Source organism: Pogona vitticeps, chromosome 4 (genome assembly GCF_051106095.1).
Source record: "Pogona vitticeps strain Pit_001003342236 chromosome 4, PviZW2.1, whole genome shotgun sequence".
Classification (NCBI taxonomy): Eukaryota; Metazoa; Chordata; class Lepidosauria; order Squamata; family Agamidae; genus Pogona; species Pogona vitticeps.
Genome location: NC_135786.1, coordinates 183,029,227 through 183,054,577, shown reverse-complemented (window position 1 = coordinate 183,054,577; position 25,351 = coordinate 183,029,227). Strand labels below are relative to the sequence as shown.

General features: G+C 39.8%; 1 protein-coding gene across 6 annotated transcripts in view; it reads right to left on the bottom strand.

Annotated features, from left to right (window-relative positions):
• DLGAP1 (DLG associated protein 1) overlaps positions 1-25,351 on the bottom strand; it is a 435,006-nt gene that overhangs the window by 332,218 nt on the left and 77,437 nt on the right. For all 6 annotated transcript variants that reach the window (XM_020794518.3, XM_078391586.1, XM_072998818.2 and 3 more), the window contains exon 2: positions 10,070-10,231. The gene's annotated coding sequence lies outside the window, so the exon portion shown is untranslated. The remainder of the gene's footprint in view (positions 1-10,069; positions 10,232-25,351) is intronic.

The following is a 25,351-nucleotide window of genomic DNA, read 5'->3' as shown; positions in this document are numbered from 1 at the left end:
CTGCACAATCTGTCTTAAAATATCAGCCTCTCAAAGTTGGGAAGTTACTGTCCAGGACTGAACTCATCTGGAGTAAAAGGGCAAGTGTTCTGTCATACATAAAGGATGCAGAATGATAAATGCCATATGTTTTTGTTGTATCTCTTTGTAAATAAAAGATAGATAAAAGCTTCATGGGTGATAGAATTTTCCTCTGAAATTACAGGATAATAAACCTTTTCCTTCCACTATAAAATCAGAGCCTGCTGATTGCTGCTAAAGATCCTTGCGTGTAAAAAACCAGAACCTTTGAAAATGATTTAAAAGCTTGAGCCAATGGAGACTTGCAGAATTCTGCCTAAGAGGCTGGACCGGTTTTACTGTATTTTACCTATTTTACTGGAACTGCAGTGGCTACCTGTTAGCTTCTAGATCCAATGCAAACATTGATTTCAACCTCTTAAGTCTTAGCAGCTTGGCTCCTAACTACCCTCCACATGTCTCTCTTCTGTATACAGTATCAGCTTTTAAGATTTTCTAAGGCAATCCTACTTCACTTTGAGAAGGCCAAATTAGCTTCTGCAAAAAGCAGAGACTTCTCTGTGGCAGCGCTAATGCTTCTAAACTATCTCTCTCAAAAAGTTTCTTTCCTTGATGTTCTTTCTGGAAAAGTAGCCATTCAGAAACTCATTCATTCATTCATTCATTCATTCATTCATTCATTCATTCATTCATTCATTCATTCATTCATTCATTCATCCATCCATCCATCCATCCATCCATCCATCCATCCATCCATCCATCTATCTATCTATCTATCTATCTATCTATCTATCTATCTATCTATCTATCTATCTATCTATCTATCTATCTATCTATCTATCTATCTATCTATCTTGCTGCTGCTTCTTTAGAAGTACTTTGATTTTTAAATGTTGTTGGACCTTATCTTGTTGAACAAATTTTACTGCAGTTTTACTAGGGTTGTGTTTTTTACTCATTAATATGCTTTGTTTTATTAGGTGTTGTTTCAATATAAAAGCCACAATAACATTTCATAGATAGCAATATAAATATTTTATAGTAAGAATAAGAGCCAGAAATCTATTGGTCTCACCTGTCAATATAACTTTGTCAGCGTAAACCTCAGCTGTGAATTGCTTCAAGTTTACAAGACAACTTAGACATTTGATGTTACAGCCAGCCATATAGCACAACAATAAATACTTTTCAGAAATTTTACACTCCCTGCTTCTCTCCTGTGGCTTCCACCACTCCCAAACAATCCATTTGGAATCTAAAGGAGCTGTGAGATTGGTGGAGGGGGAGGAAGTGTTCAGTTACTGAAAATTGTCATTGCTGGGATGACATGGAAAGCCATGGGAACTGTGGGACAGAGATAATAATTTTTAATTATCAGTCTTCACCAAACTTAGGTATGCCAACAGATTTCAGTGACTTTCTCCATTAAGTTAATGCCAGTATTTTATACAACACTGATTAAAAAATTATAGCCCAAATCCTATTTGTTACACCTGCAAGCATAAATAAATAAATAAAACAAACAACTTAACTCTTGGAGGTGAATTGCCTCAAGTTAAAAAATGAGCACAGAAATTATCTGTTGTCCACCAAGTCATGTATCCTAGCACACAAAATATAATGTCTATGCTTACTTTTTAGCTTGAGGCAATCAATCTCCAGAGGTTATACCATTTGTATCCAAGAAGTGTAAAATCCCAAAAGGATTTTGGCCTATTTGTATATGTACATTTACAGGATATAGATACATATCAGTGTTTAAAGTATAGACCACTGTGTATAAATTCAGCAACTAATAAAACAGCAAATATTACAAGATTTATGCCTGAATGAGAGAACCTTATTTTTTAAAATAGGTGATCAGGAACTTAATCTTGTCAGAATCAGCCCATATTTTCTGTGCATTGTCTCTCATGTTACTCATGGTCACTGCTTTCTGACTGCACAGCTTGCTCTAAGAAGATGCTACAGGAAAATGCAGTGGGCAACTGAGGGAACATTTGATTTATGGCCGTAGTTTTCTTCAGAAAACTTCTGTTCACTTCCAGATTTAATGCTGACATTGAGGTAGGACAAATCATAAGGAACAACTACTCCATTTTGAATATTTTGCATCATATGAGTTTGTGTTTGTAATGGTATCTTCACATTTGTAATGATGTATTTAAAAAGAGGGAAAAGCTGATCTGTTTAGCAAAATATTATTTGAAATGCAAAGCAGATACTGTAATGTTATGAACACATAACGGTTCCATACTTATTTCTAGTTAGAGAGGCTGAGAGTACAAGTAAAAAGGCAAATTGGACACCTTCTTTTTTGACTAGAGCATGAAGTATTAGCCTGGAACAAGTCAGCATGAGAATAAGGTGTGAAATTCACAATAAATACTGAGCAATGGAAAAACAGGTACCACAAGGTTATGGTGATTTTTTTAAAAAATTAACCCTTTTCTTTCACCAAGGATATTCCTGACATACTAGTTTGGAAGCCAAAAGTCTTTAATTTTGCTTTTGTTCATCAGCTTGTTTTTGTACAGAGGAACATTCAGCTATTGGGTTCCCGCTGGATTCATACTTTCCAGCATAAATTAGCACCGTTCAAAGGTCACATGAGGATATAAATCATTACTTTGCCTCTCCAAAAGCTCAGGATAATAGCATGTCAACTACTCTATGAACACTTGTTTGAACTAAACATGCACATTTTGAAGAACCATAAAAATGTGCTCCTTAAAATGCAACATGTATTCATGATAATTTCACTTTCGATGTGACCGGTGAGTGAGATTCAGAAGCTTTTTCCTGATGTTATCTCGTCAGCACCAATTTTATGGAGAGTTATTTTGCTGCTTGCTGTTTCTAAATTATCACAGTTCCATTTTATATCACTTATGTATAGATTTACCAAATAGCAACTACACTGAAATGTTTAAAACAGATCCATTAAATATTCTTTTTGAATTACTGCAAGGGCACCAGAGCTTCTTTAAAATAAATTACAAAAAATCCAAGCTGAGCTTTTATGTAATCCTATGGCTGCCATCAATTGTAACATATGGAGGATGAAAGACAGATATAAACTTTTGGAATGTGTCTCTCCTTGCTACTTCTGAATATACATATCCTAACCCCTCCAGATACCACTCAGAACTTAGCAACTGCAAGTGACATTTCAAGATTTACACACACACACACACACACACACACACACACACACACACACACACACACACACACACACACACACACACACACACACACACACCACAACGTATGGTATTGGCAATAGTATGGCTATTACCCATCTAAATATGTTTTCACTACAACTAACACAGTACATCTGTTATATTGCTGATGCTTTGCGTAAGTAGAATAATATCTGAGTGAAGTGCTAGGGGCCCTGTCTAACTACTTTAAACCCTACAAATTGATGAGCACCAAGAACACAGAATAATTACAATTTAACATATCTTTAAAAACCTAAAGTAAGGTTCTCCATGCAGCTAATGTGTTATGTGGAATATCAAAAGCATTATAACATCTTGCTAAACCTAACTCAAGTTTACAACATGACCAAAAGATAAAAGCAATATATTTTATGCCACAATATATTTTAATTCCAAATTCTACACAAAATGTTTGTCCAAAAACCTACTCGAGCTTTCGCCCAAACAGTAGTGAAATCTATTTTATTTTTCAAAAACAAACAAACAAACAACAAAAACCCTTTGGTTTATGAATGTGAGATATTCTGCTTCTGTATCTACAATTCAGAACACCAGGAAATTGCCTGACATTGCTGCACAATATCATGCCTATGTTGCCAGCAGGAAAAAGGATGCCAAGCTTTAAATAGCAACAGGTAGCCTGAATGTGACAACACTGATGACAGCAGTCAAGATGGTCTACAGGACACCCTCTTGTGCACACTACCATTCACAAAGTGACACCAAGCAGGGGAAAATCTTTTTTCATCAGTTAACTACTACTTCTTGTTGTCGTTGTTTAGTCGTTTAGTCATGTCCAACTCTTCATGACCCCATGGACCAGAGCATGCCAGGCCCTCCTGTCTTCCACAGCCTCCCAGAGTTGGGTCAAATTCATGTTGGTGGCTTCGATGACACAGTCCAACTATCTCAGCCTCTGCCGTGCCCTTCTTCTCCTGCTTTCACACTTTCCCAACATCAGGGTCTTTTCCAGGGAGTCTTCTCTTCTCATGAGATGGCCAAAGTATTGGAGCCTCAGCTTCAGGATCTGTCCTTCCAGTGAACACTCATGGTTGATTTCCTTCAGAATGGATAGGTTTGTTCTCCTTGCAGTCCAGGGAACTCTCAAGAGTCTCCTCCAGCACCACAATTCAAAAGCATCAATTCTTTGGTGGTCAGCTTTCTTTATGGTCCAGCTCTCACTTCCATTCATCACTACTGTAAAAACCATAGCTTTGACTATGCAGACCTTTGTCGGCAAGGTGAGGTCTCTGCTTTTTAAGATGCTGTCTTGGTTTGTCATCACTTTCCTCCCAAGAAGCAGGTGTCTTTTAATTTCTTGGCTGCTGTCTCCATCTGCAGTGATCATGGAGCCCAAGAAGGTAAAATCTGTCACTGCCTCCATATCTATTTGCCAGGAGGTGATGGGACCAGTGGCCATGATTTTAGTTGTTTTGATATTGAGCTTCAGACTGTTTTTTGCACTCTCCTCTTTCACCCTCATTACAAGGTTCCTTAATTCCTCCTCACTTTCTGCCATCAGAGTGGTATCATCTGCATATCTGAGGTTGTTGATATTTTTTCCAGCAATCTTAATTTCAGTTTGGGATTCCTCCAGTCCGGCCTTTCTCATTATGTATGTATAGGTTTCTCAGGAGATAGATAAGGTGGTCAGGCACTCCCATTTCTGTAAGGACTTGCCATAGTTTGCACTGGTCCACACAGTCAAAGGCTTTTGCATAGTCAATGAAGCAGAAGTAGATGTTTTTCTAGAACTCTCTGGCGTTCTCCATAATGCAGCACATGTTAGCAATTTGTTCTCTAGTTCCTCTGCCTCTTCTAAATTCAGCTTGTACTTCTGGGAGTTCTCGGTCCACATACTGCTGAAGCCTATCTTGTAGAATTTTGAGCATAATCTTGCTAGCGTGTGAAATGAGTGCAATTGTACAGTAGTTGGAGCATTCTTTGGCACTGCCCATCTTTGGGTTTGGGATGTAGACTGATCTTTTCCAGTCCTCTGGCCACTGCTGAGTTTTCCAAACTTGCTGGCATATTGAGTGCAGCACCTTAACAGCGTCATCTTTTAAGATTTTAAGTAGTTCAACCGGAATGCCATCACCTCCACTGGCCTTGTTGTTAGCCATGCTTTCTAAGGCTCACCTGACTTCACTCTCCAGGATGTCTGGCTCAAGGTCAGCAACCACACTATCTGGGTTGGCCGGGGCATCCAGATATTTCTGGTATAATTCCTCTGTCTATTCTTGCCACCTCTTCTTGAAGTCTTCTGCTTCTGTTAGGCCCCTACCATTTTTGTCCTTCATCATATCCATCTTTGCAGAAAAGGTTCCTTTAACATCTCCAATTTTCTTGAATAGATCTCCGGTTTTTCCCTTTCTTTTATTTTCCTCTATTTCTTTGCACTGTTCATTTAAGAAAGCCCTCTTGTCTCTCCTTGCTATTCTTTGGAAGTCTGCATTCAATTTTCTGTAACTTTCCCTATCCCCCTTGCATTTTGTTTCCCTTCTCTTCTTTGCAATTTGTAAGGCCTCGTTGGATAGTCACATTGCTTTCTTGCATTTCCTTTTCTTTGGGATGGTTTTTGTTGCTGCCTCCTGTACAATGTTATGACCCTCCATCCATAGTTCTTCACGCACTCTGTCCACCAAATCTAGTTCCTTAAATCTGTTCTTCACTTCCACTGTGTATTCATAGGGGATTTGGTTTAGTGTATACCTGACTAGCCCAGTGGTTTTCCTACTTTCTTGAGTTTAAGCTCCAATTTTGCTATAAGAAGCTGATGATAAGAGCCACAATCAGCTCTAGGTCTTGTTTTTGCTGACTGCACAGAGCTTCTCCATCTTTGGCTGTAGAGAACATAATCAATCTGATTTCGGTATTTCTCATCTGGTGATGTCCATGCATAGAGTCGCCTCTTGTGTTGTTGTCACCTCTTTTGTTGTTAGAAAAGAGTGTTTGTGATGACCAGCTTGTTCTCATTTTGAACTCCAAAGCAAAACTTACTGTTGTTCCTTTTATCTCTTGACTCCCTAATTTAGCATTCCAGTCCCCTAGAATGAGAAGAACATCTTTCTTTGGTGTCAGTTCTAGAAGGTGTTGTAAGTCTTCATAGAATTGGTCAATTTCAATCTTCTCAGTATTGGTGGTTGGTGCATAAACTTGGATTATTGTGATGTTGAAAGGTCTGCCTTGGATTCGTACTGAAACCATTCTATCATTTTTGAGATTATATCCTATTACAGCTTTTCCCACTCTTTTGTTGACTATGAGGGCTACTCCATTCCTTCTGCAGGATTCTTGCCCACAATAGTAGATATGATAGTCATCTGAATTGAATTCACCCATTCCTCTCCATTTTAGTTCACTGACGCCCAGGATGTCAATGTTTATTCTTGCCGTCTCCTGTTTGATCACATCCAGCTTACCAATGTTCATAGATCTTACATTCCAGGTTCCTATGCATTATTTTTCTTTGCAGCATCAGACTTTCCTTTCACTTCCAGGCACGTCCACAGCTGAGCATCCTTTTGGCTTTGGCCCAACCACTTCATTAGCTCTGGAGCTACATGTCTTTGTCCTCTGGTCTTCCTCAGTAACATGTTGAATGCCTTCCGACCTTTGGGTCCCATCTTCCAACGTCATATCTTTTAGCCTTTTGTTTCTGTTCATGAGGTTTTCTTGGCAAAGATACTGCAGTGGCATTGCCAATTCCTACTCCAGGTGGATTGCATTTAGTCGGACCTTTCCACTATGACCTGTCCATCTAGGGTGTCCCTGCACGGCATAGCCCATAGCTTCTCTGAATTACTCAAGTCCCTTTGCCATGACAAGGCAGCAATCCATGAAGGAGTAACTGCTTCTTACCCAAACACAAAAGCAATGATAAGGGATCTTTTTGAACAAGTATGAATGGCAAAGATAGTTTGCAGAAATAGTTTGAATATGCCTTACGAAATTGTATGCTAATTTCATGAAGGTATATGGCAAAATATTCCTTTCTGGAGGACTCCATTTCTTTAAAGCTCTTCTTCTTCTTTAACTCTTCAGAGAAAACTGTCTTTTGACTCTGTGTCTGTGGTCTTTCGTTGCCCTGCCGCCTTCTTGGCAGGAAGTTGAAACAGTGCATCTACTTTGAAATGCTTTTGCTGGCAAGCCTGTTACACCTATGCTCAGTTTTCTAGAAGTTGAGTCATGGCAACTAGACATCTTTCTTATTAGGTTGAAATGTTTCGCTCTTCATCCAAGTAGCTTTTTCAGTCCGAGGAGAGTTCGTAGAAGACCCCTGATATATCCTCCAATTGGTTTCACTTCCTCCCATCTGAATAGGCGCATTAGATGGACAAAGTACTGGGGATGAGTGAAAATTCCACTTCTGCAGTCCTTCTCCACTCACTGTCATGGGTAGTTAATGGTGGTTTTTCTGGTGGGTGTGGTCCTGATCTTTCTAATCCTTCTGGGGACAGATAAAAGGGTACCATGGTAAATGGGAGACAGATTGTATGTATCTAAGGCCTTCACTCCTATTAAGTGAGGGATTTTCTACAGGCACTTGTATGCAAAGAGGAGTATTTGGAGCTCTACACTGGAGAAAGCAAACAGCTATAAAACAGGAGAATGGCCCAGCTCAAGAGGGTCATTGGCTCAGGCCCACAATCAGCAGTATTCTTTCATTTCAAGGAGAAAGGATACTCATTTGATGACCAAGATGTACTCATTTTGGACCGAGAAGATAGGTGGCTTGAGAGAGGAGTCAGGGAGGCCATATACATGTATATAGAAAATCCCAACTCAATAGGGGTGGAAGCTTTATATACAATCTGTCTCCCATTTATCATGGTCCTCTTTCATCCATTCCCAGAAAGATCAGAAAGATCAGGACCACACACACCAGAAAGACCAGTGTTAATGATTGTTAATGACTCATGACAATGGGTGAAGAAGGACTGCAGAAATGGGATTTTCACTCAACCTCCCCACTGTCTTTTGTCCATCTAACAAGCCTATTCAGACCAGATGGAAGCAAACCCAACATGGAGGATATATCAGGGATCTCCTACAGGCTCTCCTCAGACTGAAGAAGCTACTTGGATGAGTAGCAAAATATTCCAACCTAATAAGAAAGAAATCCAGTTGCCATGACTCAACTTCCAGATAACCTCACCTGGAGGACTGACAATCTTCACTGATATTTATGCTCAGTTTATAACAAAGTTACCATTTTTCTTTTTTCAAAGGCTTGTGTGTGTGTGTGTGTGTGTGTGTGTGTGTGTGTGTGTGTGTGTGTGTGTGTGTGTGTGTGTGTGTGTGTGTGTGTGTTCTTTCCAAATAAACAGCAGGTGGGATCAACCAAGGTAAGCAAGACTAGTCTTTTCAATTTATAGGAGCTATTTTAAATCTGGAGAAATTTTATGCTTCTGCACAGAGGGAAACAGTTATAATTTTTAAAAAACTGTAACTCAAAACCCTTTGCTCAAATTCCCTCAAACTAGGCACAGCGCAAGAGCAGACTCTGCTACCTCTGTGTCAAATCTGTTGCTGATCTGAAGTCAAGTTTCAAAGTTATAATTTTTCATTTGGGATACCCTCATTTTTAGACTTGTTTCGTAGAACGTTTATTTGTTCTGCACTCTTGTGCAGCAATAATACATGGCAGAAACCTGGAGGTTCATGTAAGCCTAGCCTTGAAATATTGCCACACATGAAGCAGCACTAAGAAGGGAGTAGTGATAAATCTGGAAGTGTTAATTTTCATCATAACAGACTCCATAACCCTCCCACCCTATAAGAAGACTGTAAACATGCAGGTAGCTTGACTACTGCATGTGAACAATTGTGAAGCAGACCTTGATGTTAATCAGTCTCTTTCAAGTCAATTCTGATTTCCAGGCAACCCCTTCCAGGGTTTTCTCGTGAGTGATTTACCATTGCCCCTTCTGTGAGCATTCCAAGACGGTGTAGCTTGCTCCACAGTATACAAGATGGCTCTACTCCTTTGACATTTTCTATGATATCTGGCAATGGTGCGGCTAAAAAATATTGTAAATATTGTAAATAAATAAATAAAAATAAATAAAATAAAATATCATAGTTTCTCCAGAAAGAGTCCCCGGGCTTCAGCCCCATGAATTCCAGGTCCACTCACAATTAAGAAATCTATGTGCCCTGACTGCAAAGGTCTGAAGAGGATTCTCTAAGTATCTGGATTAATATATTTACAAAACCCCTTTAATAAGGAATGCTGAAATTAAGAAGAATGTGAATGGGACTGCAGAAGTAATGTTCCGTGGAGTGTGTGTGCATATACAGTTCATGTATAGAAAGGAGAGCACATACACATCATAAGAAGGTAGCACACACATGCACACACGTGCGCACACATACAGAGAGAGACCAGAATACTTTACTTCTCTTCAAATGAAATTGTCTAAGTTCATTTGAATTAAAATACAAGAAGAGGTCCACTGTTCATCTTCCATAACAAAATATTATTAACCAGCCAGCTGTAGAATGGTCTCATCTCTGGAGAATGAATTTTAATGTGGACAATGCACACTTCTGATTAAGAAATAAATAAGTACTCAACTTTGTATGTTCTTGCAAGAGAAAAAAATTAACTAACAGTAGCTGCTAAGGAATACAGGAGCAGCACATTTATTTTACTAAGTGAGTTTTGAATAGAGCGTTATTGTTCTGGGAATATTCTCCCTTCTCCTCAATATTTAAACAGAAAAAATATGCAAAAATCTCACAAGATAGAGGGAGCTAGACGTATAGTTTCACCACCACCCTCAAAACCCTCTGACCATCTGTTGAAGTTACATTACATTTCATGATGCCTCCACTGCAGATTTTCTCTTCAAGGAGCTTGCACAGATTGAAGCACAGGTTGAAGTACCATTGTCTCCTTGCCTGTATCCATGAAAATAATTTATAATCTTTTGATTTCTTCTGTAACCTGGTCCTTGGGCTTTCTGTGGGAGATCCTTCTGAAAAAAAGAATTAAATAAACAAAAAAATCTACTGAACATGAATACTCAAGTTAGAAGTCATGTTACAGACAAATGAAAGCAATTAACAAATTTTTAAAAGGTATTGAGAAATGTTCTGCCTTATAGAAGCAATAATTTCATATTTGGTACCAGAATAATTATGTGATCTTTAAAAGCAAAAGCAAAGTGTGCTGCTTATATACCGCCCTATAGTGCTTAAAGCACTCTCTAGGTGATTTACAAGTTAATTATGTGGGCTACACTCTGCCCCTCCCTGAGCAAGTTGGATGCTCATTTTACCCACCTCCGAAGGACGGAAGGCTAAGTGAACCTTGGTTGAACCCTGTGTCATGAATAGTGTTTTGGCTGCAGTACAGCAGCTTAACTACTGTACCACAAGGCTCTCTTTAGTGAAAAAAAGACTATTCCACAATTTAAAGAGAAACCAGAGCATGCTGGCATAAAATCTCAAGCCACATTCATAATGCTGAAACTTCATGTAAAAATGTCTTCCACGGTGTCAGAATTTAACTGAAGTCTGTCCATTAATGTTTAGTGTGAATTTAACAAATTTAAAAAATAAGCCTAATCAGTGAATGATATAGAAGTTGAAAATGGAACACAAGCCAGTGGGAAATACTGGCAAATACGCAGATCAGCTAGAAATTGTATTACTGCTAAGAAACAATGAATTATACAAAAAGAAGTAACTTTGCTTACAGAAGCCACATCAGGCAAAAATGAAATATGTCCTGAACACTTCATTTGCCAATGCCGTAAATGTTTCTCACTTCATTGATCCTGCAACTAATATAGTACACAGAAGTAAAGAACTTGTAATATTTATTCAGTTTTTTTATTACTCCAAAAATGTTGCTTTGAGGGTTTCATTTGCGACTATGCTTGTATATGTTAAGTGCTTTTTAAAAAAGCACACTAACTGACAGTAACAAAAAATTACCTGTTACTAAGAGAGTTACTCTCAAAATAAATAATGTTAATGAATTATTTCAGAGATGGAGAATGGCAGCAAGCAACAAATTTCTTTTAAAAATCATTTCCTAGCTTCGGTCACAAAAAGAAATGTTTATACCATTTATATTAATGGCTAGCTTACTTGTAGGTGCCTCCCACTTTTCCTGCTGGATGGTAACAAGAACAAATAATTCTTCATTAATTTGTTATAGAAACATTGTATCGCAAGGAACTGGTTATTTGGAGTTGTTACTCTGCCTGCAGCTAGTGCATAGCTCTATAGCTGCCTCAATAGAAAAAGGTTCCTTGCCTCTGGTTTAATATATTAGCTTCGTGAGAATTTTGCATTGCTGCTTAAAACCAAAGGATGCTTCTCTTCTGACATTACATTTATTTTTAATTTCAATTGTTTTCTTACATGGGTTAAAAACTACTATTGCATTATTATGTTTTTATAAGCATAATGACTGTTGAATTATGCAAAAGGAGGTCAGAAAGGACACCTTCTTGGACAGAAAAAGTACAATTAATCAACTGCAGTTGTGTGGGAGGTATTCTCAGCAACTACAGTTGGTGACTTGTAGCAACACAATTTCCAGATGAACATGTATTGTGTAGTGTTATCACATACTCCTGCTACAGCATTTTCTAAACCATCAGCAACCCAAGAGGAATTAGGATGTAGCCTTCCCAAGAAAAAAACCTCTGACTGAAGTCACTAATGTAGTTCACACATTCACACACAGCTCTCAGCTTCACAAGATTGGCTCCCATACCACTACACCACGTTTAAAAATACATGTATGCATGAACTGTATCCATAAAGTCCAATTCAGAGAAAAATAGGGATGGATTTATTATATTTCAGAACTTTTTAGAATGCATTATAGACACAACCTTACAACATTTAAGAAATGCAAAAAAGTTTGGTTACCCAGTCTTCCCAGGACTGAGTGTCCTAGCATATTCACCCCAAGGTCAGACCATGCAATGCTCGGAGAAATTGGGGAGGAAAAACAAAAACCTCAAAATCTACAAGCCTCTTTTAGCATGTTACATGTTAAAGTTCATGACATTACAATTAAAAAGAGATTGCAGAAGTACGGTTTGTTTAGAAGGGTTGCCAGGAGAAAGCTTCTCTTCTCCAAAAAGAACATAGCAGCATGGCTTAGGTTTGCAAAGTTGCATCTAACCACAAGATTTCTGGAACAATATCCTTTGGACAGACAAAACCCAAGTGGAGATGTTTGGCCACAATAGACAACACCACGATTAGCAAAAACCAAACACAACATATCAGCACAAATACCTCATACCAAGTCAAGTACACTAGCAGAGGGGTGATGATTTGTGCTTCTTTTGCAGCCACAGGACCTGGTCACTTTGCAGTCATTGAGTCAACCATGAATTCCTCCATATACCAAAGTATTCTAGAGTCAAATGTGAGGCAAACTGTCCAATAGCTAAAGCTTTGCCAAAAGTGGGTCATATAACAGGACAATAATCCCAAGCACACCAACAAACCTACAACAGAATGGTTGAAAAAGAAAAGAATCAAGGTGTTGCAATGGCCCAGTCAAAAGCCAGACCTCAATCCAATTGAAATGCTGTGGTGGGACCTTGAGAGCACTGTGCATTAAAAAAATGCCTGCAAACCTCAATGAATGGAAGCAACGTTATAAAGAAGAGTAGGCCAAAATTCCTCCCCGACTATGTGAGAGGCTGATAAACTCACAGAGAAAATGATTACTTCAGGTTATTGCTGCTAAAGGTGGTCCTACAAACTATTGAATCATAAGGTGTTCTTAGTTTTTCACACGTGGGTTCTCCATTTTGGATTTATTTTTGTTAAATAAATGACAGTATAATATGTCATGTATTGTTGTTCCTCTGATGTTGTATTTACCTAATTTTCAGACCTGCTAAGGATAAGATGATTTTTATTAAATCCTGATAGGCAAAACCATATAATTCAAAGAGGGTGTAATTTTCTTTTTCACATGACTGTATTCCTCTGTGCCATATTGAAATATTCATTTGACATTCTGATATCTGGAGGGATATTTTCAAGTGTTGACTTAGATGCATCTTAACTGATATTTTCAGGATGGTACATTTTAAAAGAATTTAGCATTTTCAACTTTCTGCCTAGAGTATGATCAATTGAGAGAGAGAAATGAATTCCATTCAGATGAGAATTCTACAAGGCACAACATCTAAACTATTTCATCATCATTTGCTAGGATCCAGACTGAAATAATACTTGTTAATATCTGTATAATATCTAAGATACAGTTGGTATCTGTATCTTCTTCCTGGAGAAGCGAACTCTTAACAACTTGTTATGCTTACCTCTGTAATTCCAAAATCAGAATAAATACTAAAGACATAAAATATATGCAAGTTTAAAGGCAGCTGCAATAAAAGCTCAGGAAAATCAGTAGGAAATCACACCAGTACCAAGTACAGCAAATCACAATCTCCAAACTCTCCAAACTGTAAAACAGTAAAGCGGTATAGTGAAATCTGTCAAGGAGGGAATTAAGAAAGAGTCAATGAGAAAAATATAGCACTGAATAACTACAAGCTATTTAAAGGAACACCAAGGGATCTACTAGAAGATCTCATCATAGAATCGTCGTAGGGTTGGAAGGGACCTTGGAGGTCTTCTAGTCTGACCCCCTGCCCAAGGCAGGAGACCTCATACCATCTTGGACAGATGGCGGTCCAATCTTTTCTTGAAAATCTCAAGCGATGGGGCACCCACAACATCAGGAGGCAACCTGTTCCACTGCTTAATGGTTCTCACCGTCAGGATATTCCTCCTTATTTCCAGGTTGGATCTCCTTCTGATGAGTTTCCACTCATCCACTGAGGGTTCTTGGCCTACCCTCAGGTGCAATGAAGAATAAATCAATGCGCTTTTTCCTGTGGTAACCCTTCAGATATTGGAAGACTGCTATCATGTCTCCCTTCAGTCTTCTCTTTGTTAAGCTATACCTAGTTATTTTAGTAGTTTTTCATAGGAATTAGCCTCCAGTCCCATTATCATCTTTGTTGCTCTTCTCTGCACCCCTTCCAGGGTCTCAGCAACTTTTTTTTGTATTGTGGTGACCAGAACTGGACACAGCATTCCAAGTGTGGCCTCACCAGTGCCATTTAGAGTGGTACTATCACTTCCCATGATCTTTATGCTATCTTCCTGTTTATGCAGCCTAGGACTGTGCTGGCTTTCTTGGCAGCTGCAGCACACTGCTGACTCATCCTTAGGTGGTGGTCCACCTAAGGTGGTGGTCCACCTAAATCCCTCTCACAGGTACTACTGTTGAACCAGGTACCACCTATCCTATCCTGTACCTGTGCATCTGGTTTCTCCTGCCTAAGTACAGGACCTTGCTTTCTCACCACTGAACTACATCTTATTGGATAGGGCCCAATATTCAAGTTTGTCTAGATCCCCCTGAATGTTGTTTATCTTCCAAAGTATTAGCAATTCCCCCCAGCGTTGTGTCATCAGCAAATTTGATGAGTGCTTCTTGAATCCTCTTATCCAGGTCATTTATGAAGAGGTTGAAGTGCACTGGGCCCAAGACAGAACCTTGAGGGATCTCACTGCACACTTCCCTCCACATAGATGTGGTTGCATTGAGGACCACATGTCGAGTGCGGTTCGTCAGCCAGCTGCAAATCCATCTGGTAGTTGCGCTGTCTATCTCATTTTGTTCTGTCTTACACATAAGTAGGTTGTGGTCTATCTTTTCAAATGCCTTATTGAAGTCAAAGTATACTATATCCACAGTGTTTCCTTGGTCCACTAATTTAGTCACTTTATCAAATAAAGCAATGAGATTGTTTGGCATGACCTGTTCTTAATAAACCCATGCTGGCTTCTAGTAATCACCTTGTTATTTTCTAGGTCCTCACAAATCTGTTGCTTAATTATTTTTTTTAGGGTTTTCCCATGTATTGATGTCAATTGGTCTGTAGTTTCCTGGATCCACTCCTCCCCCTTTTAAAGACTGGAACCACATCAGCTCTTTTCCAGTCCTCTGGCAGTTTGCCTGTGCTCCAGGATTTCATTCAATAGTTCCAAGATAACATCTGCCAGTTCTTTTAGTACCCTGGGATGTAAACCATCCAGTTCTGGAGACTTGAACTCATTCAAAGCAGGTAGGTGTTCTTTTACCACTTCTTTATCTATTTTGGCCTGCTTCCCTCTCCTGCATAAATACAAAAGGAAATAGAATTAAACAGTTCCGCTTTCTCCCTGTTGCCTGTCACCTTCTTGTCATCATTTCCCACTAGTGGACCAACCATTTCCTTCACTTTCCTCTTGCTCCTTACGTTTTGAAAAACACACACCCTGTTTTGTTATTTTTGACATTTGTTGTAAGTCTTAGCTCATTCTGAGCCTTAACCTTCCTGACCCCATCCAAGCTATTTGCTGATATTCTGTTCTAGTTACGAGCCCCTTTTTCAGTTTTTTATACTTATCTTTTTTGTCCCTTAGCTTGTCAGAGAGCTCTGTGTGCATCCACATCGGTCTTGTCAGATGTCTCTCGTTTTTCTTTCTCAGTGGTATTGTTTTGGTTTGGGCCTTTATTATCTCACCTTTCAAGGTTTCCCAAGCATCCTGAACTGTTTTTCCCTTTAGGACTTCCATCCATTGAATCCTTCCTATTACAGTGGTGCCTCGACTTACGAACGCCCCTACCTATGAACATTTCGACTTACGAGCAGCTCCGCTTACAAAATTTTGCATCGACTTGCGATCAGAGCTTTCACTTACGAACACAAAAAGGCAGGGGGAAAGGGTGGAAAATTTAAATTTACTAACCATTGGTGGCGAAGAGGCTGCCGCCACTGGTGGCGGCAGTGGAAGCCCAGAGCCAGGAGGCTTGAGCCTTGCCGGGATGCTCCCTCCGGCTCCTTGCCTCACGGAGGCAGCGGTGGGAGGGCAGAGCTAGGATGCTTGATCCTGATCGGGGTGCTCCCTCCAGCTGCTCACCTCCCGGTGGGCTCCAACAAGGCTGGGGTTGGTGCTCCTCACTGCCCTTCATGGGCCGATGCTGCTGCTGCTGCTCACCGGGGTGGCCGCGTTGGCCCTTGGTGCTCCTTGCCGCCCTCCGCCATTTGAATTTCCCACCATCGGCCCATGTAGGGCGGCAAGGAGTGCCAAGGACCAACATGGCCACCCGGCAAGCAGCTGGAGGAAGCACCCTGACCAGGCTGAAGCCTCCCGGCAGTGGCAGTTGCAGCAGCGGTGGAAGCCTGGGAGGCTGAGCCCGGCCAGGATGGTCCGGCTGCTTGCTTCCTGGCCGCGGTGTTCGCAGTGGCAGTGGGAGGCCGGGAGGCTGAGGAGACTTCAGACTAGTAAGGTGCTGCTTTTAAAAAAGTTTTGGGTTGTTGGCTTTTGTTTTGTTGTTGGTGGTGGGGAATTGAATGTCAATTTTTTGATTTATTTTTATTTGTTTGTTTGTTTGTTTGTTTGCAGTCCCATCATATGACTTGCTCCAATGTTTATTTTTGGAATTTTGTTTTATTTTATTTTTTGCAGTCCCAACATGGGATTTGCTCTGTTTATTTTTATTTTGTTTTTTTTTAAATGCTGGAGCAGATTAATCCCATTCCCATGCATTTAAATGGGAAATGGTGCTTCGACTTATGAGCATTTCCACTTATAAACATATTCTGGGATGGATTGAGTTCATAAGCCAAGGCAACACTGTACATCTCTTAGTTTGTTAAAGACATCTCTCTTAAAATCTAGAACATTAGTCTGACTTGGTACAGTTAGTTACCCTTACCTGCATGATGGTGAATTCTAATATGACATGGTAGCTTTCTCCTAAAGTTCCTACAATTTACACTTCCTCAACTATTTCCTCTCTATTAAGTAATACTCTATTAAGTCCAGCATGGCTGACCCTCTAGTTCCCTCCTCCACCTTTTGGATGATAAAGTTGTCAGCCAGATATGTCAGGAACCGTTTGGATTTCCCACTTGCTGCAGAGCTTTTTTCTCCAGTTAATATCTGGGTAGTTAAAGTTAGTAGTTCTTCATAGTTATGTGGCCTGTAGTACACGCCTACAGCTATGTAATTTGTTCTTCCCCTAATATTCACCCAAAAAGGCTTTCATCCTTGGTCTCCTGTATTACAGTACAGGAGTAGTAATTCTTTACATACAGTGCCACTTCTCCTCTTTTGTTGGGTCTGCTTTTTTCTGCACAAATTATATCCTTCTAGCAACATATTCCAATCATGGGTTTTGTCCCACCAATTTTCGGGAATGGCAACAATGTCATACCTGCACTCATGTACTAGGACTTCAAGTTCACCCTATTTGTTCCCCATACTTTGAGCATTTGTGTATAGACATCTGAGTCCTTTATGGCTGACCTTTTGCTTGCTTGCTTGCTGTGTCTTGTGTTTTATATTTGAGTGTCTCTTCCTTCTCACCACTTCCTTCCTCGTTGTCAAGTTCAGTGTCTAGGGTTTCTTGGGCTTGATTTCTTGGGCTAATAATTATGACAAAAACTCTACAATAAACAAGTTTTACATGGATTCCAGTTTCTGCCTGAAAACATTTCAATTTTTAAAACTGCTTTTGCATGGATTACATCTTCAACACGGCCATTAAAGTTGCAACCTAAATGACTGTACAGTTATCTCTGAACACCCAAGCAGTGCGTGCATGTGTGCACGCACGTGTGGGTGTGCTTTTAAACAATGCTAGAGTGCCACAACAAACTTCTGAAATGCTACAGTGTTTTAAGGATTGTTTTGAGAAATTATAGAATAAAGTTGCTGCTTAATATAACAGAGGAGCTCTGTAGATTATAATTAATTGCTAGATTGACAAACAAAGATTTTAGTTGATTATTAACTAAGATAATTCTAAATCAATGAACCTAAGACACATTTATTTATTTTTCAGGCTTTTTGTACTCCAGTGTTTTACAGCAATGGGGAATTTTTAAAAGTTAATACATTTTCATTATTACCTTGAAAAAAGTTATGCCTCTGTGTCTCAAAATGCACCCACTTTTTGGCCCAGGAGTTATGCTAGTTTACTTTAAAAACCGACAGATGTGCTGTTGTCATATTCTAACCTGTCCACCAACTAAGAGATTGCTTATTGGCCATATCTGTAGAAGAAGAACTGAATATGAAATAAGAAATACAGTAGAACTTGCTGATAGCAAGTTCAAACACCTTGACAAAAACATTATGTGCATGGTAACTGTGATTCCATATGTCATCATATCAAACCATTAATTGGGACAGCTACTGTTTAACACAGAGCTGTATAACCTGGGAGGTATGGAATCAGGTGTGGCATTCACTGACAAACAAGCTTTCTGCAAACAATTAGTTCAAACACCTGGTGAATTGTTGCTGTTTGATATCTTGATATTAATATATATTGATATTAATATGAGGCCGCTAAAAGAAGTCATCTGGAGATAAGGTTTGCAGCTTGGGTGTACTTTTGGAACCAGCACCATCAATGGATTCACAAATAATGTCTGTGTTCTCATCCCCCTATCTCCATCTGAGGTGAATTGCCCAGCAGCATCCCTACCTTGAGATTGGGTCCCTCACCATGTTTGTCCATGCACTGGCAGTCTCAAAATTAGACTACTGCAAAACTCTCTATGTGGGGCTACCTATGAGGCTGTCATGGAAACTTCAACAGATCCAGAACACAGAAACCAGACTATTAAGTGGAGTGAATAAATACCAACATATCACTTAAATTCTGGCCACTTTACACTGGTTACCTGTCTGCTTCTGTGCCAGCGTCAAGGTGATGGTTTTAACTTATAAAGCCCTAAATGGTTTGGGACCTCAGTACCTGGCAAAAGGCCTACTTCCAACAAAAGCTGCTTGTCCTACAAGAACATCCCATGCAGGCTAGCCGAGGATGCTAACTCCGAGAGAGAAAACAAGAAACAGGGCCTTCTCTGCAGTTGCTCCTTGGCTGTGGAATGAACTGCTCCCTGCAATTTGCTCGGTCCCTTCGCTGGTGATATTTTAAAAGTCACTAAAAGCCTGGATATTTAGGCAGGCATTTGAAAACATCATACCTGCAAGCTCAGCTGAGTCTAATTAGCCTGTTTGTCCAATGTCCACCATCTTAAATATTTTAATTGCTTTGAATATTTTTAAATTTTTAAAATGTATTTTAATGTTTTGAGTTTACTGTTTATTTGTATTATATTAGTATTCTTTTTATGATGTTAAATGGTACTTGATAGTATTTATATGTTGTAAACCACCCAGAGTGGCCTCAGCCAGACGGGCAGTATAAAATGAAATAAATAATAAATAAATAAATAAATAATGAACTGGCCACTGCAAGGTAAGAAAGTGGGTAGGTGAGGTGAAGGAATGTCAAGTAGCAAATATAGAGAGAGGAGGCACCACCCTTACGGGAGTTCTCGCTCTGCCTGCAGCTAGTGTATAGTTTTATAGCTGACCCAATAGAAAAAAGTTATTTGCCTCTGGTTTAATATATAAGCTTACGAAAATTTTGCATTGCTCTTTTCTATTATATAATGAAGCACTGAAACAGTGGTGCCTCGACTTACAAACACTCCTACTTACAACTATTTTGAGTTATGACCAGCTCCGGTCGCAAAATTTTGCTTCTACTTGCAATTGGAGCTTCCACTTACAAACAGAAAAAGGCAGGAGGAAAAGGTGAGAAATTCAAATTTCTAACTGTAGGTGGCGACAAGGCTGCTTCTTTGTAGCTCTTTCGCCCAGCAGTTAGAGAGTGTGTGTTGTTGTCAGAAGCTTCGGCCTGCCTCCTTCTGCTTCTGAGTGTGTGTGTGTGTGTGTGTGTGTGTGTGTGTGTGTGTGTGTGTGTGTGTGTGTGTGTTTGCAGGGAGGCTTTGGGCTGGCTTGTAAGGTAAGGTGCTGTTTTCTGCTTTTTAAAAACTGTTCTGGCTGTTTTTGCAGCTGTGGGCATGTTTCAGGGGGTTCCTTGTTTTCTGGATTTTCCCCCCCCCCCATTTCCGATGGATCTTGGGGTGTTTGTGTGCTTTTTAGTTTTTTTCCCCCCATTTCCGATCTTGCACAATCTGCTTGATTGCTTTTTGCTTTCTCTTGTTTGCATTTGCAATGGGTCTTACACAGTTGATTGGTTTTTGGTTTATTTTCTTTGCATTAGGTCTTCCACACTTGATTGCTTTTTGCTTTTTCTTGTTTGCATTTACAATGGGTGTTGCACGGCTGATTGGTTTTTGGTTTGTTTTCTTTTCATTGGGTCTTCAACATTTGATTGCATTTTGCCTTCTCTTGTTTGCATTTGCAATGGGTCTTGCATGCTTGATTAATTTTCTTCCCCCTCCCCTTCTGCTGGAAGGGATAACATTTCCGACCGGTCTTGCAGTGATTTTTTTTTTTGTGATTTTTTTCTTCAGTCAGAACGGATTAATTGCATTTCAGTGCCTTCCTATGGGAAATGGTGCTTCGACTTACGACCATTTCGAGTTATGACCCTCTTCTGGAACGGATTATGGTTGTAAGTTGAGGCACTACAGTATTTCTTTAAAATGACATCAAATTATGTAAATAAAAATTTAATTTACATGACAGTTCAACACTCACAAGTGCCCTTTGAATGTTCCAAAAACTGCAGATAAATCAATTGTTTTCACTCTTTAGATCATTCAGGTTCCAATCCCAATTCCCCTTATTTTCTAACTTCATGAGTTGCTACCAGGCTGATTAACAGCTCTATAACGTTAGCTCTCTCTGTTGGCTAAAATGTTATATTTAAAGCAAATACTTTCCCCCTGGATACCGGCAATTTCAACTCTGAGGAAATGAGTCACCACAGGTTGGTTCTGCTACTTACACTGCAGGCATGTGCAATCATTTTAAGACATGGATTCTTATCCATCTCAGTCAACTGTGAAATACAGTACAGTTAGGTTATTCTGACAAATAGCTAACTGGATATCTACTATGCCTGGAGGCAGGGGGAGGCCTATGAGATTTGCGTAAATATCTAAATTATTAGAAGTGAATAAACCTTTGTGCTTCTGCATGAACGTTAAAGAGGCAAAAGCAACACTTCTATAATTCCCACACTATCGGCTTTACTTTGTTGGAATTCACAAATATGTAACATTTCAACATTTTCAAATAAAAGCTGTGTCACTGAAAAAAATGGATTTAAGTGTTTAGTGTGCTTCAAAAAATGTCATTTTCATCCACAAAGCACATTGTATGTCCTAACTATTCTAAGCTTTCTATCTGTTCATTAAAATCTGGTTTTATGCAGGGTTAAAATCGTTTAAAACAAACAGTGAATCACAAAATGTAGCAAGCATGCCTTTTATGTAAAATCATGCATATTCTTCAATAGGTCTGCTACTGAAATAGCACGAAGTCTGGATGCAACCCGTATATGTGTGCTTGTGCAATGTAAACACATATGTGTGCAAGACAGAGAGAAAAGCAGGAACTTAAAAAGCTTATAGAACACTGCTCCATGTACTAGTGATAGTGACTAGCAGCAGCTCTCCAGGGTTTCCATGCAGGAGTCTTACCTAGTCCAATTTGTAAATCCCTGGTGGTCTCCCATTCAAATACTAAGCAAACCCAACCTTGCTTTGCTTGTAAAATAATATGAAATTGGCGGGGGGGGGGGATATAAGATTTTTAATAAGACAGACTAACATACATTCACAAAAGTGGGATGCAGTATAATTTCTCATAATTTAACTGTTCATGAACACTTGCAGGAAGCTGCCTAAAGGCTTAATTATAATATTTTTGCTACTAAAATAAAACAAACAACAAATAACAAAAAAAGCCTTTGCGATGGCGATGACTGTTACATACAGCACTGATGTTACCTGTCTGTCATGGGTTTGGAGGGAAAGTTCCATCCTATGGGGAGTGGAAGGCGGGACATCAGGAGGAGGGGCTGTACTGTATATATATGTGAAGCGTGTGTGGAGAAGGAGAAGCTGGAGAAGAGCTGAGAGAAGAAGCTTGAGTGGGAGTCTGTGTGTCAGACAGGGTACTACTGTGTGTCAGTCAGTACCAACCTGATAGGTTCAGGTGTCTGTATGGTTAGCCAGAACTGATAGGTTCAGGGTCTGTGCTTCAAGTTAAGTGTTCTGTGTGAACCAAACTGTGTGTATGTATGATTGAGACTAAGCCACGTTACTGTATCTTATTCACCTGATCATTTTAATTTTCCCTGTGTGTTGTTTAAATAAACCTTATTCCTTTATTTGTTAAAAATCCATCCCTGGTCTGTGTGACTTCTTATAGGGAATGGTTGGTGGCAGCTTAGTGAAACTGTGGCATATCCCAGTAGGTCTGGGTTTGTCACAATGACAACGACAACGATTATAATTATTAATTATGATGGTGATGATTAAGGTTCCTGAACTTATGTTTGATATGAGTCTTGCATTTCTTTTTTTTTTTTTTGAAAGTTTCATGCAATGCTTAGCAAATACAAAAATACTTTTTGAAGAACTAATTTAATTGTTTTGGGAATGATGGATGTCTTTTTGAACTTCTTACTCGGACATACGTATTTCCTAGTAATTTAAATATATCTTACACCTCAAAAGACGTGCATAGAAGAGTGATATATTTATATTTATTAATTAGCATAGATTGGCAATGTTACTTTCTTGGACTATAAATCCAAGAATTCTAGCCAACATGGTGAATGATTATTGTAGCAGGTATTATCCACAAAGTAAATTTTCCAAGCTCTGCTGGGAATCTCATTCTCTTGTACTTGAGCTTCCCTGCAGAGACTGGAAATTGCCTATAGAAGTAAAGTGAAACGGCTGCTGGTGAGGGTGGAAGTTTAGGAAAGGTTTTTGCTGATGCAGAAGCAAAATAGGGACAATACCACATTAGACTGACACATTTTGATATATTTGTTCAGTCGTTTAGTCGTGCCCGACTCTTCGTGACCCCATGGACCAGAGCACGCCAGGCCCTCCTATCTTCCACCGCCTCCCAGAGTTGTGTCAAATTCATGTTGGTTGCTTCGATGACACTGTCCAACCACCTCATCCTCGGTCGTCCCCTTCTCCTCTTGCCTTCACACTTTCCTAACATCAAGGTCTTTTCCAAGGAGTCTTCTCTTCTCATGAGATGGCCAAAGTACTGGAGCCTCAGCTTCAGGATCTGTCCTTCCAGTGAGCACTCAAGGTTGATATCCTTCAAAATGGATAGGTTTGTTCTCTTTGCAGTCCAGGGGACTCTCAAGAGTTCCTCCAGCACCACAGTTCAAAGGCATCATTTCTTTGGCGGTCAGCTTTCTTTATGGTCCAGCTCTCACTTCCATACAACACTACAGGAAAAACCATAGCTTTGACTATTCGGACTATTGTTGGCAAGGTGATGTCTCTGCTTTTTAAGATGCTGTCGAGGTTTGTCATCGCTTTCCTCCCAAGAAGCAGGTGTCTTTTAATTTCGGGGCTGCTGTCTCCATCTGCAGTGATCATGGAGCCCAAGAAAGTAAAATCTGTCACTGCCTCCATATCTTCCCCTTCTATTTCCCAGGAGGTGATGGGACCAGTGGCCATGATCTTAGTTTTTTTGATGTTGAGTTTCAGACCGTTTTTTGCACTCTCCTCTTTCACCCTCATTACAAGGTTCTTTAGTTCCTCCTCACTTTCCGCCATCAGAGTGGTATCATCTGCATATCGGAGGTTGTTGATATTTCTTCCTGCAATCTTAATTCCAGTTTGGGATTCCTCCAGTCCAGCCTTCCGCATGATGTATTTTGCATACAGTGGGGTCTCGACTTACGCACGACCCGACTTGCGAACAATTCGAGTTACGAACCTGCCCTATAGGGAAAGTAAGGACTCGACATGCGAACTTCCCTCGAGTTACGAACAGGGAAAAAAGTCCCCCCTCCCTCCCCTTAGAGGCTTCTGGAGGGGGGAAAAGGGTCAGGAACTTAAAAATAAATACTGTACTGTTAAATAAAGTCACTTACCAGGCCTTGGTAGCCCCCAAGCCACAGGAAAAAGAGCAGGAAAGAGCTAAAAGCCGACACCCAGAAAGAGCCTGGCAGCCATTTTGTGGTTTTCCCCGCTCCTCTCCCTGCCTAACAGCTGATCGGCTGGCTCTGAGCAGGCTTCTGGAGGCTTGCTCAGCACCTAAAAAGCCTGCCTGAGTGCCTTTGTGCTGAAAAAATCAGCACAACATGCTTTAAAACATTATTTAAAATTGGCTTCGTTTTTAAAAAAAAGAGTTCTAAAGTGCTGCCTTTAGTGTTCCCTGCTTTCCCTGAACCTAAGGGGAAAAAAGAAAGAAAATATCCCCCTCTAGTGGCAGAAGTCAGAATAGCAGCTTCCCATTAGTTTCTATGGACAGAAAAGAGCAAATACGGATTAAATGGTTTTCAATGCATTCCTATGGGAAATGCAGATTCGACTTAAGAACTTTTCGACTTGAGAACCACCTTCCAATACGGATTACGTTCTCAAGTTGAGACCCCACTGTATAAGTTAAATAAGCAGGGTGACAATATATAGCCTTGTCGTACTCCTTTCCCAATTTTGAACCAATCCGTTGTTCCATATCCAGTTCTAACTCTTGCTTCCTGTCCCACATATAGGTTTCTCAGGAGATGGATAGGGGCAATACCACATTAGGGACAATACCACATTAGACTGACACATTTTGATATATACATATATGTAAGAGAAAGTCATCTACAGTGGTGCCTTGCTTGATGACGTTAATTCGTTCCAGCAAAATCGCTGTAGAGCAAAAACGTCATAAAGCGAAATAAAAAAGCCCATTGAAATGCATTGAAAACCATTCAATGCATTCCAATGGGCTGAATAACTCACCGTCCAGCGAAGATCCTCCATAGGGGCAGCCATTTTCAGTGCCTGTATAGCAAGCAATCCATCCAAAAACTCAGTGGGAAGCCATTTTGAGCAGCCGGCGGCCATTTTGAAAATCCAACTGATCATCGTAAAACGGATTTTGCCCATTAAAACATTGCAATTGCGATCGCAAAACATCGTCGTGAAGCGGATTTGTCATTATACGGGGTAATCGTTAAGCAGGGCACAACTGTACATCAAAGTAAAGGCAGGATATTTTCTACTTGTAGTAAATATTTATTT